Consider the following 17,456-nt stretch of genomic DNA (forward strand, 5'->3'; position numbering starts at 1 on the left):
CTCAGAGACGTGACGTCCTTACGCGCAGTACGCAAGCTGTTCCCGCAGGAAATGCCTCCCAATGGTGAAGGACTCCGCCTGTCCCCGCAGCCTCGGATACAAGCCATCAGGGAAGGCAACCCGCGCAGCAAGGCTACACGCACAAGGCACTTAGCTCTCGATCATTCAGTGTCACCTGAAGGAATGAGCAAAGCCGGGAACAATCCCGCACAGTGGCGGGAGGGGGAATACTCCCGCCCAAATAAGCCAGTCCGTACGATACGGGAAGATCTTCTGTACTGTACCTGACGAGGTATGGGAAAAAGATCTGACTAAAGATACGACAGCTTATTGACAACAGTATGGCGAGCAGCATGCTCCTGTACTGTATGTCACTATTAGCCGCTGCCTACTCACCAACTACTGCCATACCACGTGCATAGCCGGCAGTTGGTGGAAAAGGAATAGTACATAGCAGGCCTGGTCACTATCAGCCGCTGCCTACCCACCAACTACCAGCAGGGCACGTGCGTAGGCCACTGTTGGTGGAACAGGAACACTGTTGCAGCCGGCCACACCTCCTTGGAAACCTACCTTCGGCTATAAATACCACAAATGGTATGACCATCTCATCTTATCATATCTTATCATATTATACCTGATATCTGCTCTAGAAATCTCTTAATATACATTTATATTTAAAGAGCAATCTAGTCTGATTCTCACGCCGGAGGGTGGTCACAAGGAGGAACCCCCCCTTCTCAGTGACAAGCTCACGGTGTCTGTTTTGCAGGTTATCAGAAGAACCATCTTCTCTGGGTCTAACCCCTCGTGGGAAATATCTATCTAACCCCCAGGTTACCCGTAATCTGCCCGGGGTCCGGTTAGTGTTTCTTCAATCTACAACAACAAACTAATACAAATTGCCACATTATCGCTATATCATATTTCAAACTTTTCTTAAAAACTCAACTTTTTTTCACAACAACAAACCCTCACAAATCCAATTATATAATATTAAATCTTGGTATATATAATATGTGTGTGTGTGTGAGGGAGGGAGGTTGCCACATCATCAGTTGTTGCAAGTTTGCAGCAACAAACTGCCCAAGACAGACTTTGCACCACAACAATGGGGTTTGTGATGTTGTCATCTGCAGGGGCGGATTTAGTATGGGTTCCCCGGGTTCACGAGAACTCACTGATTTTCAAATTTTACATTAAAATGATATATAAAAAGTATTAGTGAACCCATAAGATTTTTAGAAGTGAACCCATGTCAAAAAGTTTAAGATGGTGTAGTGGTAAAGTTCTTTAAAACATTCTCAATCTTTTTGAATTTTGAAAGGTCTCAAGTTCAAGTCTTTCAAAGGCCCACTTTAATTACATATTTTTTCTTTTGGTAAGCAATCAATGTGCTATTAGTTTGGATTTTGTTTGAAATGACTCAAGTTTAAGTCTTTTTAAATCCTATTTTGGTAACTCTTTTTTTTTCTTTTTGGTAAACCATTATTGTGTATTTAGTTGGGGTTAGAATGTTTCTGTTTTTGATTATTTCCAGACCTATTCACACATCACGCATCCACAACCCATTTATTGTAATTTTTTTTCATTTTTAATCACCTCATATGCTTTTTAACACATACCCTGTCGTATTATATAATATTGTTCGACAAGGCCCGGCCACCCGAAAAATTTAATGCTTGGTTGTGTGAAATTTGAACATCGAAAAAATGTGAACCCATAGGAAAAAAATCCTGGATCCGCCACTTGTTGTCTGCTACAATGCCACCTCATCCAGACATCGAGAAATGATGCCACTTGTGGATGCTCTAACTCCGGATCCAAAAAGTTAAAGAGACCTATAGTGGCATGTCAGACCTATTATTGTGTGTATTCATAGTGGATACGCAAGGTAAACATACTTAAAAGCTATTCTAACAATGTAGACATAGTTTTAAGAATTGATGTTTGAGCATGAAATGCACTTAACGATTAGGATGGCAGTCATGTAAACATCATCAGAGACATGATACAACAAAATGACAAATGATGAAATAAAATTTAACGAATTTTATCCATAAATGTGTTAAATGCTAAATTGGCCCATTATGAAGCTAAAGCCCCCAGCCCATGGAAAGACGTCCATGGGCTCTGATACACGACCCTTTTACTCTATAAACTGAGTTAGGGTTTTTCCATTCTCCTAACCCTAACTCAGTTCGTCGCGCCGTCCGTCACCGGAGACTCCTTTCAGGTAAGCCAGTTCCTCACCGTACATCGCACATTCATTTGTTGAACAGTCGACTCAAATCACATCTGGATCTTCTAGGTTCAAATGACCACCAGACTCAGGAAGAACCGCAAGAAGCGAGGCCACGTCAGCGCCGGACACGGCCGTATCGGAAAGCACAGGAAGCATCCCGGAGGCCGTGGTAACGCCGGAGGTATGCACCACCACCGTATCCTCTTCGACAAGTACCATCCAGGCTACTTCGGTAAGGTCGGTATGAGGTACTTCCACAAACTCAGAAACAAATTCTACTGCCCTATAGTCAACGTTGACAAGCTCTGGTCAATGGTCCCTCAAGAGGCGAAAGAGAAGGCGTCAGCTGATAGCGTGCCGGTAGTTGACGTCACGCAGCTTGGGTACTTTAAGGTGCTTGGTAAGGGGAGGGTTAATTCTGCACAGCCGATTGTGGTTAAGACGAAGCTGATTTCGAAGACGGCTGAGAAGAAAATTAAGGAGGCTGGTGGTGCTGTTGTGCTTACTGCCTAGGGTTTTCTTTTTTTTTTACTTTTTGATTTTTTTTAGTCTATGATTTCTTCAAATTTACAATGTCATGGTTTTGTGAACATCTATTTTGCTTTATTGTGACTTTGTTTTTGGACAATATTGACCAGTTTTGAAGTGGTTATCTTTTTGTTGATTGAATTTTGAGTTGTTTTAAAACTAAGTTAAGATCATTGTTCTTCATAAGGAGGGTGATGAATTTGAAACCTCTCATGGAGAGTAAAATAATTTTAACTTATTTTAACAGTGATTATGATTATGATGATATGAGATGTAAAGCCAACAAAATGTTCTGTTAGTGTGAGGGCATCTACAATGCTGTTGTTAGTGACATGAGTAATGCTCTCGTTAGTTTCATGTCATGCGGAGTCAGTTTATGATATCAAATCATCTTGTCTTTAAGACCATCCATGGTGGTATATATTTGGAAGTGTTTTGGGTAAAACGTCGGGGGCGCCCCCTCCCTCTCCGGTGTTTTTGCCCAAACTAAGGGGATGTTTGGGATTGCTTATTTTATCTCTTTATGGCTTATAACTTATAGATTATAAGTTACAAGGTGTTTAGGAAAATTAAATATTGATAAGTGTAAAAGTCATAAATTACAACTTTGTAACTTATGACGCATATAAGTTATAAGAAGGTAAAATAATAAATCCCAAACACCTCTAAGTCAGCTGACTTAATATTTGTAACAATTCACGGTCATTTATAATAGAACACAATATGATAAGGACAAATAGCACTTTGTGTTGATTCTATAACAAATACAAGAAAATGGAATAAGATGTGTTGAGTGAGCGACTAGAGGTTCTTACATTTTTGGGGAAACTTTCCCCCCCTCATTTAGACTAAATATAAAATATATAAGGAAAATTCTTAAAATAAATCATTTTTTAAAGAGTATGAAAATAATCCTTGAAATTTTCAACTTCCCAAAACAATCCGCCCAAAACCATCGGCGTCGATGCATTTGGTTTGAAATTCGCCCATCGCTAAATCATTGACACTTGTAAAGTGACGGCACAATCCTATAGCTTTACTTTCAAATCTATCTGTCCCGATTATTTTGGTCTGAAATTCGTGTTCACGTGAACTCGTCTAACCAGACGAATTTCACGTGAATTTCGTGGATCCTATCATCTTCATCGCCATCTTCTTCTTCTTTACCTTAATCTTCTTCATCTTCATCTTTGTCACATCCTCCCTTCGCCGCCGCCACCCATCTCCCTCCCCGAAGAACTCCAAGAGCTCAACCTTTTCCAGCAAGCCACCGCCATCATCGGAAATTCATATGGATTTGACCGGCGGTGGCTTGCTGGAAAATGTTGAACTCTTGAGTTCTTCGTGGAAGGAGATGGGTGGCGGCGACGACGCATGGAGGATGTAACGAATATGAAAATGAAGAAGATGATGAAGAGGATGAAGATGGTGTTTTTTTGAAATTCGTCTGACGAGATGAAATTCACGTGAAATTTCCATGGATGTGATTTTCAAGCAAAGATGCTTTTCAAATATGTTTTTCAAACAAAAACAATCTAATCCGATTTATTTATAGGCAAAAGCCACGTGGTAGGTAAGGTATACACTTGTCAGAATATTAGTGGCCGTTGAAATCAAACGTTTATAATACCAATGCGGCGGATCCGGTAGATTTCATTGGATGGTTTGGAAACTTGATAATTTCCATGACTATTTTCATACTCTCTCTCTCTCCCTTTAAAATTGGATTATTTTCAGAATTTTCCCAAATATATACATGTCGTGTTAGTTCAATAATGTGAGCATAGCTCAATGGCAGAGCACTTCAATCAGATGCCTGAGATACAAAGACCTGAACTTCATCTCCATTTTTTTCGTTTTGTTTTGTTTATTACGGCAGACATGACACACAAAAATGAAAGAGCTCGTTAGGTCTTCAAGACGAGACCTCCGCGTGTTTTGTTTTGGATTTTGTTAGTTACTAATATTATTTTTACGACTACCGCTCTCGTATTAGTGAATATTTTTTGTAAATTAAGTTTCTATTTTAAAAGCTTATTTCTACTAGTCACACATGGCCTCTGAAATCATAGAAGTTAGAAGGACAACCCGCATAACCGTTTTACAAATTACATTCTATATGTCTCATGTAAAATGAAGCCGCCCTTACGATTGTTGTTCACGATACTATAGAATCTCACTAATCTAAAATTCTATGTACAAGACTAGGATAGAGCCCGTGTGATACACGGGTGGTTAAAAACAACAAAAAAGTAAAATTTAATAATATGCATAATAACATACCTTATAGATTCATAAGATATAAATAATGATAAAAAAATAACAATTTATAAATCTCTAAAAACATATTTGAATACAACTTTGAATACAACATTGGATATTGACTTAAATGTTTAATGATTTGCTAGTATTAATTAGAAGTGAATTAATAATATATCATATATAAGTAAATCAATGTTGTAAAACTCCCGAGTATGCGGCCGAGTACTCCCCGATTACTCCCCGCCTAGATCGAGTACTTCCCGCCTCGGCCGAGTACTCCTTAGGTGTTTTCCGAGTAATCCCCGGCTACTCCCGAGTACTTGCAACTCCCCAGTCAACCGCCTAACAACTTTTACAACATTGAAGTAAATAAATATAATATAATTACCACTTAAGTGGAGTTGGTAAACATTTTTAGTTTGAAACATGAGTTCTTAGGCAAGTCGATCAAGTTTCTTCTTTTTTATTCTTGCGTTCATTCCTCGGGTATGTTTGTGTTATTTTCCTTCATGTTTTAATAGTTTAAAACATGATGTTATGATTAATTTAACATCAATATTAATTCATCAAAAACAAACTCGACTCGCTTATGCATGTATTTGGTTTCAGTTTAGTTACTTCTATCATATCTAAAACCAAATGCTTTTCATTTATTAATCCAGAAATATTATTTTACCAAGCCGGAAACGAACTCGACATAAAAAGTTGAGTTCGAGTCCGAGCAAAAACGAACCACTCGCTTAAACTCATTTTTGGCCCGTTTGGGATTTTTCTTGAAACGAGCCTGACTTAATAACATGACTAAGAAATATTATAACCCAACATTTTATAAATAATTAAAATTAACCAGCTTAAAAACTTTACAACGGAAACTTTAAAAACATATAATTATAGAGTAAATATATATTTTTGCATTCAAAGGTTTAAAACACTAAACCACAAACCGAATCTTCTAAGTCTTCCAATTATGTTTATTTTCTTGAATTTTATTTGAACCGAACTCGTCCAGCTTAGCTTACTTAAACGCATAGTTCGCTTTCACTTGCTTACTTTAATATGTGAGTTTTTCATAACCTCTTTTTATCTTTTAACATTTTTTAGTGTAACACGTTACCATACTTCTCGTTGTTCTATTATCATTGTTTACAAACCGATTCGCAATTATGTCATGTACGTTAATAATATTCTTTCATATTGTTTATGATGGCTATATGCGTATAATGTGCAATGTTTTTATCAGTATATGGTTGGTATATCAAACATCAAACATCGAAGCGGGAGGGTCCAGCGAGACGTACCCATGCCGCCTGTACCATGTCCCAGTTGGACTAAACAGTGGTTATTATTCCCCTAGCTTGGGGCGTTATTTTGTTATCATTCCCCTAGGTTAGGGTATTGCTTTTGGTTGCATTATATTTAATTTATGTTTGAATATATTGCATTCATGACAGGCGAATCGACAAATGTTTTACCCCCCCCCCCACACACACACAAGGATGAAAGCTCACCATGTGTTGTTGACAAAAATATATTATTTTAAACGTGTTGCAGGTTGAATCCAATTATGTGCTAAGGACGAGTACCTTAGGATATATTAAATGAAGACTTATGTGTTATCCGATGAAATGTATTTTGTTTTATTTTCAATTATGAGAAATTGTGTACCTGCTACTTTGTGAAATCAAGTAAATATAATTATTGTCACTTTAATAGTGTTAAGAGCTTATGAGTGACTCGTATGTTGCACTCGAACATATTCCGCTTAAAGCCCAGCCGGGGTGTTATATTAAGTATAAATCTGACACTTGACAAAAAAAATAGAGGGTTCCAAGTTAGGCATGAGGTTTTCTTACCTACGATGAGTTTCATCCTAAAATAGAATGAAGATGATCGGATTAGTTAGTAGTCCATTAGTGATCCAAATAAATGAATAATTGTCGTTAGAAAAAAACTATTAATTTTTTGTAATTGATAGAAAATTCTAGAATATAGTTGATTTTTATATTTGAACATAGTGGAGTGATATATAATAACAAAGTGGATCTCCGTATGAGGTGGAATCCAGTTGTATCGGGGTCCACTTAATTCGAAGTACACCATCAACCGTACATATAATCTTCTTTTTCTTCCTCGTTATGATATTTAATATTTATTTTAAGAAAACAATAATATATATTTCAAAACAAGAAATGATGACAATATTAAAACACTAATCTTTGTTCTATCAATAAAAACACATTATTCTACCATTTCTAAATTGAGACCCAGGTAAGGGTTGATCGGTTCCTGTTCTAACCGCATGTTTAATTTTTTATACCTTTTAGTCGTGACGGTTCCTACTTGAGTCGTCGATTCAATTATGTTTTGACTGGTTTTTAACCTCACCCTAAACTTCATGATCTCTAAAACTGATATGCATAAGAATTATCATGATATTGTTCGAACTTCTTACATATTATTATTAGAGATGTCATGTTAGGAAAATACAAAGAAAAAGAAAACATTTACGAGAATATTTCGAGTAAACGAATATGTGTGACTTTCGGATAATTAGATTGGGTATCACCTAACAGAATAATCATCTCACGCCCACATGAATTTTTTTAACTAATTCTATTACCACATATCATACCTAAATATCCATCAAAAATATTTTTGAAGAAACGTGGATCGACTTACTAGTAGACGATCAACTTTCCTCGGGTATGAGTGTGCTATATCACCGATGGTTTTCCGGAATATGAGTTCTTCCACCTACAAAACGAGCAGCACCGTGAACTTACCCCTCAGAAAGGGACAGAGGGGTCCTCTTTGGGGTAACCCTCCGGTGTGAGAATAAGATATTGTAGGAGAAGATGATAATAATCTGAAAGTGAGTAAGGACTTAGAATGTATTTTCTTGCTTACCTCTCCTTGTGGAGGTGGTGTGGTATTTATAGTGTTAGGGTTTCCAATGATTGGGCTCAGACCCAATTAGGGCCTTTTTGGCCTCCTCCTATTGCTTCGCGCCACGTGTCCTTAGGACACCTGGTGCTTTTTCATTGATTATTCTCTGACCAAGGTATTTCACCTGACCCATGTGCAATCACGTGGTAGCACATGGGTTTTGCTGAGTTGTCCACCCTTCATTGGCAGCTGTCAACATCAGCATATTCTTTATTCCTTAAAGGATACCTTCTGGAAGGTTGTCTGATGAGCACAATCATGGTTGTCCTTATCCTGATTTGGATAAGGACGTGGTTGATTATGTGCACGTGTGATATGCGCCTATCCTGGGGATGCGCGAGGTCTTCTCTTTATTCTCACGCGCAGATGTTTCATGCGCAGATGTGATATGCGCAAGCATATGTAATATGCGTGAGCATATGTGATATGCGCCACGCGCAGATGCGTCACGATATGCGTGAGCATATATGATGCGTGAGCATATGTGATATGCGCCACACGCAGATGCGCCACGCGCAGATGTGATATGCGTGAGCATATATGATGCGTGAGCATATGTGATACGCGTGAGCATATGTGATACGCGTGAGCATATGTGATATGCGTCATGCGCATAGGTTTTGGCTTTGTGTCTTCATGACATCCTGATTTCAAGCCTCTTGTCTATATCTTGTGGGTTGACCCGCCCCGCTCGATGTTAAGGCGGGTGCATACCTCTTCAATTTTAGTTTTCAAGTTTACTCAGTTTGAGTTCATTTGCCATCCTAGTCGTCATTATTTGTATCATTTTTCGTAAGTTTTATGCATTGAAAACACAATTGATATGTTGTGCTTTTTCAATCGTAACTAAACATCCTAGTATAATACTTTATAGAAATAATGATATTAATAAGATAGTGGCATTAAGAAACTATTTAAACAGGTTTTAAAATTGACACTATCCTGATATACATTATGGGACTAACAATGTGCAATGGTGTGTCCTTATCTATGATCTCCTTGTTGTTCGGTATCTAGGAAATTGTCATGGTAGGTGAAAGTTGTAATTTTATGAATTGTATTATTCTGAATTGACATAAAAAATTATAATGTTTTAGTAAAATGTTACATCAATAGTTTTTGTTAAATAATTAAAACTATTATTTAATGATAAAATAAATGTTATTCCTTTGAATAACACAAACAATCAAATTGATGAGAAAAAACTAGTTATTACATACTGGATGAGTATTATTACAGAACTTTTAAATTATTTAAGAATTTTAATGAATTTTTAATAACTAACTTTTTTTATAAAAAAATTTGTAAGTTAATTTTATTTGAGTGTAGTTTTATGACTTTATATATATACATATATACACACACACTATTATTGTAACATATGAATTTCAAATACCTAAAACATTAAATATTGAATCAATATGTTAGATATTAACGAGTGGATAATTAGTAAAACTGACCGAAGAATAGTGTCAGCTAACTCGATTTTTCTCTATAATAATACTAATAATAAGTTTTAAATAAGTTTTAGTTTTCTTTTCAGTACAAGTTTAATAAACTAAAACTAAACTCGAGGGTTAAACGTACAAAATCATAGAATAAATTAGGAGGAAAGTTGGAGGACCATGCTTGCCATATCTTGGAAGTTAATTTGAAGACATGTATGACATGAACTTCCTTTCCGTCAAATATGCATGACATGATTCGATTAAGCAAACTCTCATCTCTAACATCGCATTTATTTAAGGGTTTGAAAAAAAAAAGATAAGATTTTTTTTTTTCAATCTTAAGTTTTTTCATTAAAAGAAAAGAAAGAGAATGAAAAGAAAAGTTAGTGTTTTTTTTCTTCAAAACTTTCCAGTCAAATATGGTCTGATTCGTAAGGAAAATTTATAGTCATGTATAATATTACTAATTTACCCTATCTTTTCCTTCCTATTTAACTCAATAATGAGAACATCATTGTAAAGTTACAAGCTTTTTCCTATCTCTTCCTACCTACCTAACTTAATAATGTAATTAACACTTTATTTTCTATTATTTTATTTTAACTCGAGAACGTCTTTTAAATATATAATTTTTTTTCTTTTATTCCCCAATCCAATCTTATCATTACTTTTCTTTGTATTTTAAACCCGAGAATGCAGTGTAAACGATACAAACCTTGGTAATCTTTCAAATATATATAAAATCGCTTCATGAAAACCCTAAATATCTCTGCCGTTTTCACACCACCACCGCCCCTATAAATCGCATGTCGCGACCATTGCCGCTACTCGCCGCCATTCTCCGCCCTCCACGTTAAGCCGTTGCCGCTGCAAACCATACGTCACCAGCACCGCTGAGTTTCTTAGTTAGCAATTAGCCCCGGTGCGTATTCATTTGCTTGCCTGCAACTCCGCACTAAGTTCCGGCGTTTCGGTTCATTCACCAACGATCACCCCTGCCGCTCGTTTCTTTTCTGAGTAAAACCGCCGCCACCGCTAACGGTTGCTGCCGGAGACGACTATCACCAGCACGTACACGTTCTTGAGTTACGTCGCTGCCTCCTCAGTCCTCCGATTTGTTTCGCAAACCCATTGAAGTAAGAGTTTTAATAATCTGTTTTGTGTGTTTGTGTTATATACACCACTTTGTTTGGTTCCGGCGACTAATACTCCATAGTCTAAAACTTTGTTTTACAACTGAAATAATCACGTAAATAGTTTCAATACTAAGTCGGTTCGTTTGGCTTGTTTTGGTGCATGTCCATACATTTTTTTTATAATCAGTTGTTATAATCATATAGGACATTTGGGCATTTAATGTGAAATTTTAGCTTAATTAATATCTAACATGTAAATATGGTGCACACAACCTGTGCATAAATCCATAAATTAAGTTTACAATAACCAACTAATTAATAGGTTATTTTGTGTAGAGTATAAACCAGCTTATGATATTGTTTCCTTAAGGTTAATGAATTCATAAGTTTGGAAGGTATAATTATGTTTCTATGGTTCAAACTATGTAATCATATATAAAGTTTTTCAAAACTTGAGATGTATTAATAAATTATAATATTATGAATGTTTGTGATAAAGAATGAACTGTATTAAATTGAAAGTTGGAAAAATTAAGGAAGAGGAGGATGGCTAGTTTTATAGTGTTGTGTAGTAAATAAAACCACAAATTTTATACCACCATCAATGCATAAGCATGTGAATGTTAATTAATGCCTCCTTAAAATTTTCTGTCGTCGGAAAACCAACAGGTCATAAATCCGGGTAACTCGGTTAAGCCTCATGAGTTGATTCGAAATAAATTAATATGTAGGTGTTAGGACGACTTAAGGCTACTCGACTTTACTTGCTTGTTTACAAGGTACGGTTTCTGTTTTCGTTTACTCGTAGTATAAATTATATTCCATTTTATATTCGGTGTCCGTCACTTTGTAATGCGGACTTTTCAGTTTGAGTTCGGTTTACTTATTTGGTATGTTTTATATTTATTTTTGTAGCATGCAATAGATTATATATTTTGTATTCGCTATTGCATGTTCCGTTAGTGGCATTTTTGTTGCATATTTATATGAAATTAGCTTTTGTTCTCTGTCACCCGAGCATGTCTGAAATGTCGTATGGGCGTCAACGGCATGCACTTATCGTGACAGTGCGTAATAAAAGTTCACGGCGTCTCTAGCTTGGCCCCTAGAGGCGTATAGATCGATCTTAGCTCTGAGTCTGCGTTTGTTGTGTTGAGATGGAATAATGGGTGTACGCTACGCTCACCGTCTCATAGATGGACTAGCTAGCTGTGTACCAGTCTGTTCTGTTTAGGCTCGTGGGTGCTTCTGTTTCACGTGACTTGAGTTCTTGATATGTGTAGTCACGTGGTTTGATGTGTGTATATATTCTGAAATGTTTCTGTATGCGTTTGATTTTGTTATGACCAAGTGTCGGATTATGCGTCAGTTTATGTTTAGTATTTTTGTCAATAAAAAGTTGGTTTCGATTTTGAATCAAAGTTCTTAGACTTACTTTTCCTTCGTCTATCCTTACCTATACTATTGTTTTTTTCGTTACTGGGCAATTTTTGGCTCAGCCGTATTTTCTTTGTTGTGTTTTTCCTATTTGTTTACAGGTTATCCGGGACTCGGGGGAGTTAGTGATGAGAGGGACAAAAGAAAGTTCAAGATTTAAAAAGTTAATTCTTTTTGTTTTAATAATGTGACTTAGGTTGCTTTGATTTATTGTAATTTGGATTGTGGCTTTGATTTGATATCTATAATAGTGACACGTTAACCTGTTTCGGGTTGGGATGTTACAATTATTGTTATGAAAATTAGTTTTATAGATATATATAAACTTATGATTTATATATGTAATAAAAAAATTATATATATAATATGATAAAATTACTTCCAAATAATGTTAATGTATAAAAAAAAGTAAAAAAAAATGTTTGATTGTTTACAGTTCCTATAAGTTTTTAACTTTTTTTGAGCTTTTAAACGATACCAACCATGTGTGTGTGTGTGCGCGCGTGTGTGGTGGGGTGGGGGGGGGGGATGCACGATGTATGTAAATCATTAAAATATGATCCTACTAACTAATTCAAAGTAAATCGATCGGTTTAATCAATCTAATAGTTTAACAATTCTGTTTTTCGTTTAATAGAATGACCGAGTGTTTGAACTTGGCGTCGCTCGTGTAAACTAAACCAATTGTTTATCCTTTATTATCTTTTAAAAAAACATGCATTTATGTATATGTATTACTAGCTTTTAAACCCGTGTATTACACAAGATTTGTCAAATGATAAAATAAAAATGCCTGTTATTTGAAGAACAAAATTAAAGGTAAAAAATAAATGAAATATACTATACAAACAGTAAGAAGTCTAGAGTATCATATTTATATAAGTTTGAGAAAGGTTCTTTATATACAACATTTATTATTTTATCACATGTATTCCTATTATCATCCAATATTAACTTATATATTGTCCATGGGAAAAATATGAACATCGAAGAGACAACCAACCATAAAAAATTGTTCTTGACTATTTTCTACTAGTTTAAATTTCATAATTTTACATCTTTGATCTTCAATCAATATTCTATTTTTAATTTCTTGACTAATTTTTAACATAATTAACAAAATGGTTTTGATTAATGACCACACCACACTAAAATGAATGAAATGAGAAATTAAAATATTATAAGGAAAAATTGACTTTATTATAATTCAGTTTTCAAAATAGTTTTTGACTCATGACTTATGGATAGTTAAGATTAATGAGATGAAAGATTAGAAGATTATGAGAAAAGGCATAAGATAAGATAATATTAATAAACCATCTTTATATATTTTAATACGAACCGGCAATTTAAAGAATATACATAAAAAAAATAAAGTTTAAACGTTTAAAACTCAACTGCCTTAGCTAGTCTGGTTAATTAACCAACCCGACATTCTCGTCACGCTATGGTGTTTGTGGAAGGCTATAAACAATATGGTGCATAATGGCTCGATTGTGACAGTTGGTAGTGTTGTGGAGGAGGTTAAAGTGCTTAGTTATCTTTGGGTTAAAAATAGGTCGAGTGGGTCTTCGCTCTTATGGTCAGATTGGGAAAAGTTTGGTTGCTTTTAAGTGGGTTTGCTATTTTTTCTCTTGTGTTGTTGCATTTTGGTCCGGTTCGAGTAGCTTGCTTGGCCGACTCTGTTGTACTCTCTAATTTTTCTATTTGATTTCGTTTTGCCTTTCAAAAAAAAATAATAATAATAACAACCACCCGACAGGTTTGATTTGTGATATCCAGATACGTAATTAGCTATTAAACTAGACCCAAATCTTTTACTAAAACTAATAATCTGACTGGTCCAGCATAATATAAAACAGAAACGTGTACGATTGTAAAAGTAAGAAGGAAAAGGACTTATCATGCAAATATAAGCACAAATTACAATTTAGGCATCATTTGCTTATATTACATGTAAAGTAGCAAAAAGGAGATGCTCCTATCAACTTATCGCGTAGTGCCTACCATCCCACCCACCCACACTTCTATCTACTGATCATTCTTTATCTGCCGTGAAAAAGATTCTAGCTTTTTTTTTTTCAATTATATTTTATACAGTTATTTACTACTTTATATTGCAGATTTAAAACAAACTATTAATTGTGTTATTATAAAGTTTAAATGTTTGATGATTCGATTAAATGTCTTCTTATGTATTATAAAAAAATGTTAACTTAATTTTATTTATTAGATATAATATAGCAATTAGGGTTTCTTGTAATATAATAATTATATTTAATTAATACAATTTAGTTGTGTACCTAAATACCATATTAGTGATATATATCAAAGATAAAGCTAAGCAATTCACTTGGGATGAAGTTGATTTATTCAAGATGATAGCCAACCAACTTATTAGAAGATGTGTCGCGGATGAAGAATTTCTTAGCATATGGGCATTTTTATGCATGTGAAGATTATTTAATTACAAAGAAAATAGGACATCATATTTTATCATATTCACAACTATAATATATTATTTAACGTGTTTATTGTTGTCAGGGTGGCCGGATACTGTTGTGGGGGTGAAGTAAGGGCTCGGGATTTCAAAAATAGCGCCCTATTTTCTTAAAATTATATATATCGAAGCAATTGATTGGGCCTATGTAAACAAAGTTACGAGGCCGAGAACTAACAAAGGAAAATGCATTTTTTAGAATTCGAAAAATTTGGTTGAGTCTGTAGTCACTTTTGATTAGAGGTGAGCAATAACCGAACTGTTAATCAAACCGAAAACTGACGAAACCGAACTGAAATTAACCGAATTAACTGAAAAACAGTCATCGGTTATTTTTTGTATCCTTGGTTAACAGAAATTAACTAAACCGAGCCATTCATATTTTCATATATATATATCTAGTTTTTATGCCTCCAGTTCATCTATTTTATGTCTTATATCTACTGTACTTGAATTTTAAGCATTCAATTTCATATATTTATGTATCCATATAATGTATTATTAAGTAAAACTTTTATCCAAGTTTGATTTTGGTTATTAAATGAAATTAACCTAAGCAAAAACCGAAAACTAACCGAATCAACCGATCCGATTAGCTGAAAACCGATTGGTTAATTCGGTTGAGGCTAATAAGTAATAACCGAACTATGCACGTCTCTACTTTTGATTCATGTATACTTGAAGTCTATGACCATAATGTCCCTACTAGGATAATAGCCCGTGTTACACACGGGTGGAAAACATTTCAACAAACAATATAAAATATAAACTACGTATTCAGTCAACACAAATAGTTGACATAAGTTTTTAACCCTCAGATGTTACAAAAGATGTTAAACTATGTTTATAACATAAAAAGAAAATACTTTATAAATAAACAATGCAATGAATAAGAAATAATATAACATAAATGAACCATTAGACCTGGAAAAAAAAATAAAAAACACATATTAGTAAAAGATTTTGTAATACTAATTGAAAGCCAAGTTTACAAATATATACCAGCTTTAAACTGTATTACATTAAGTTTCCGAAAATCTATTTGTAAACAGCTTTATTTAATTTTTTTTAAATGTTCCTAATTGTTCTAAAGAACGTTTTTTTCTTTTTTTCTTTTAGAATGTTTTTTATATATAATTTTCAGAGATATCAATATTTTAATATCATTTTTCATGTCATTTCTTAATAAATAAATAAATAAAACTTAAAGAACATTCGGGTTGTTCACCATTCACCGGCTCTTCTTCTTTCCTCAAGAGTAAATTAAATCATTGACAAGGTGGTTTATTAATTGGAATAAATTGACTTAATCATGGAGTTAATTGCATTAATTTGAATAAATAGATTTAAATGAAACAGAAACTTAAAAAGAAAGACATACATTTGACAAGGTGGTTATTAATTGGAATAAATAAACTAAATCATGGAGTTAATTGTATTAATTTGAATAAATTGATTTAATTGTAGAATTAATTGAATTAAATTGGAATGCTTATTTTAATTTAGTGGATTAAAAATAATTATGAATATATGAAAATTATTGATATGGAAATGTGATTACATGGAATCATATGTGGATAGGCTAGAATAAGGACATATGAAGAGAATCATCTTGTTTTAATATATTAGTAAGATTCATTACGTTCGTTACCATCGTAAACAAAATAACATTTTTGTTATGAGGAGAGCCTCAATTTTAGAATTCGATTGGTGTTTTTAAAATTATTGAGCCGACTTGATTATCCCAATTTATACTTGTGATGTGAGCATGTAAATTTGGTCCTCATGGTTATAAATACGAATATACGATATTTATTTGATCCGATACACTGTACACAAAACTTTAATGGAATCCATGTTTTTATTTATTTTGGTGAACATCCTTTGATCTGTGTTCTTAAATAATATTAAGGTTGTCAAAAGAGTGAACAATAAAAATGTTAAATTCAAACTAAAATATGATAGAAACAGAGTGTCACATATAAGAAATAACTAACATACGGGTACAAACGAATATCGCATGGAAATAGGAGACATACACAAGAATTTTTAACATGGTTTGGCCTCAACAAAAGACCTATATCTACGAGCTGCAATTACAATTCTTCTTTATTAGCCCCGCAACCAAAGAATAAAATCACACAACATGATATATATAGAGATTAACTAGGGTTACCAGCCTAATTAACCAGAATCAAATATAGGCACGTGCAGACGTGCTCTTGTTCTCCTTATCGTCAATTTGAGCCTAAATCCAAAACCAGTCCAAAGTCTTCACAAATCCTAACAAAATCAATCTCAAATGAAAAATCTTAAAATTTCTATAATTCTATAATGGATTTATTTTTTTCATAACCTTCCTATTTCTTATAAGAAACAACATTAACTCGTTTGCTATTTATCTACTTTAATCCCTCCTCTACTTCCTATTCCTGAGTAACTTCTACTGAGACCAACTTACATGACATGAATTTTTTTTTTCAAATATAGGAATGACTTAGACCAATGTATTGACAAAATTGGAATAAACAACGGACGAAAACGTTGGTGGTGAACATTTTTTTTTTCTAATAAAGGGGTAGTGATTGGAAGGGAAGTTATCCACTACACACCTTTTGTGCATAATATTTATATGGTGGTGTGGTGCCACATGACGCACAATGCCTTATATGGACATTATCAACTACACATGGTCTACGATAGCTTACAGTAAAAGAAACAGTAATAATAAAGATGATCAACTAACGATAAAGATAATACTTCAATAACTATCCTATAACTCAAATTATTGATATAACAACAAACAAAGTTAAAAATAAATGATATATAAAAGAATAATAAATATAATAGAAAATAAGCTTGGTTGACATATCCTTAAGCTGGACTTTCAAAGCAACGTGTAGCTTGAAACGAAGTTTACAAATTGAGCATACGTGAAATCTTGATAAGAGTTT

At 34.1% G+C, this 17,456-nt stretch overlaps 1 pseudogene across 1 annotated transcript; it reads left to right on the top strand.

The window, feature by feature from the left end:
- Positions 1 to 2,196: 2,196 nt before the first annotated feature.
- LOC143619572 (large ribosomal subunit protein uL15x pseudogene) lies at positions 2,197 to 2,786 on the top strand (annotated as a pseudogene). The gene is made up of 2 exons (XR_013151204.1): positions 2,197 to 2,236; positions 2,312 to 2,786. The product of XR_013151204.1 is annotated as a large ribosomal subunit protein uL15x pseudogene (transcript).
- The last annotated feature ends 14,670 nt before the right edge of the window (positions 2,787 to 17,456 follow it).

This window comes from Bidens hawaiensis, unplaced genomic scaffold, assembly GCF_021521415.1.
Source record: "Bidens hawaiensis isolate Kalapana, Puna unplaced genomic scaffold, B.hawaiensis_p1.1 tig00002477_1, whole genome shotgun sequence".
Taxonomy (NCBI): domain Eukaryota; kingdom Viridiplantae; phylum Streptophyta; class Magnoliopsida; order Asterales; family Asteraceae; genus Bidens; species Bidens hawaiensis.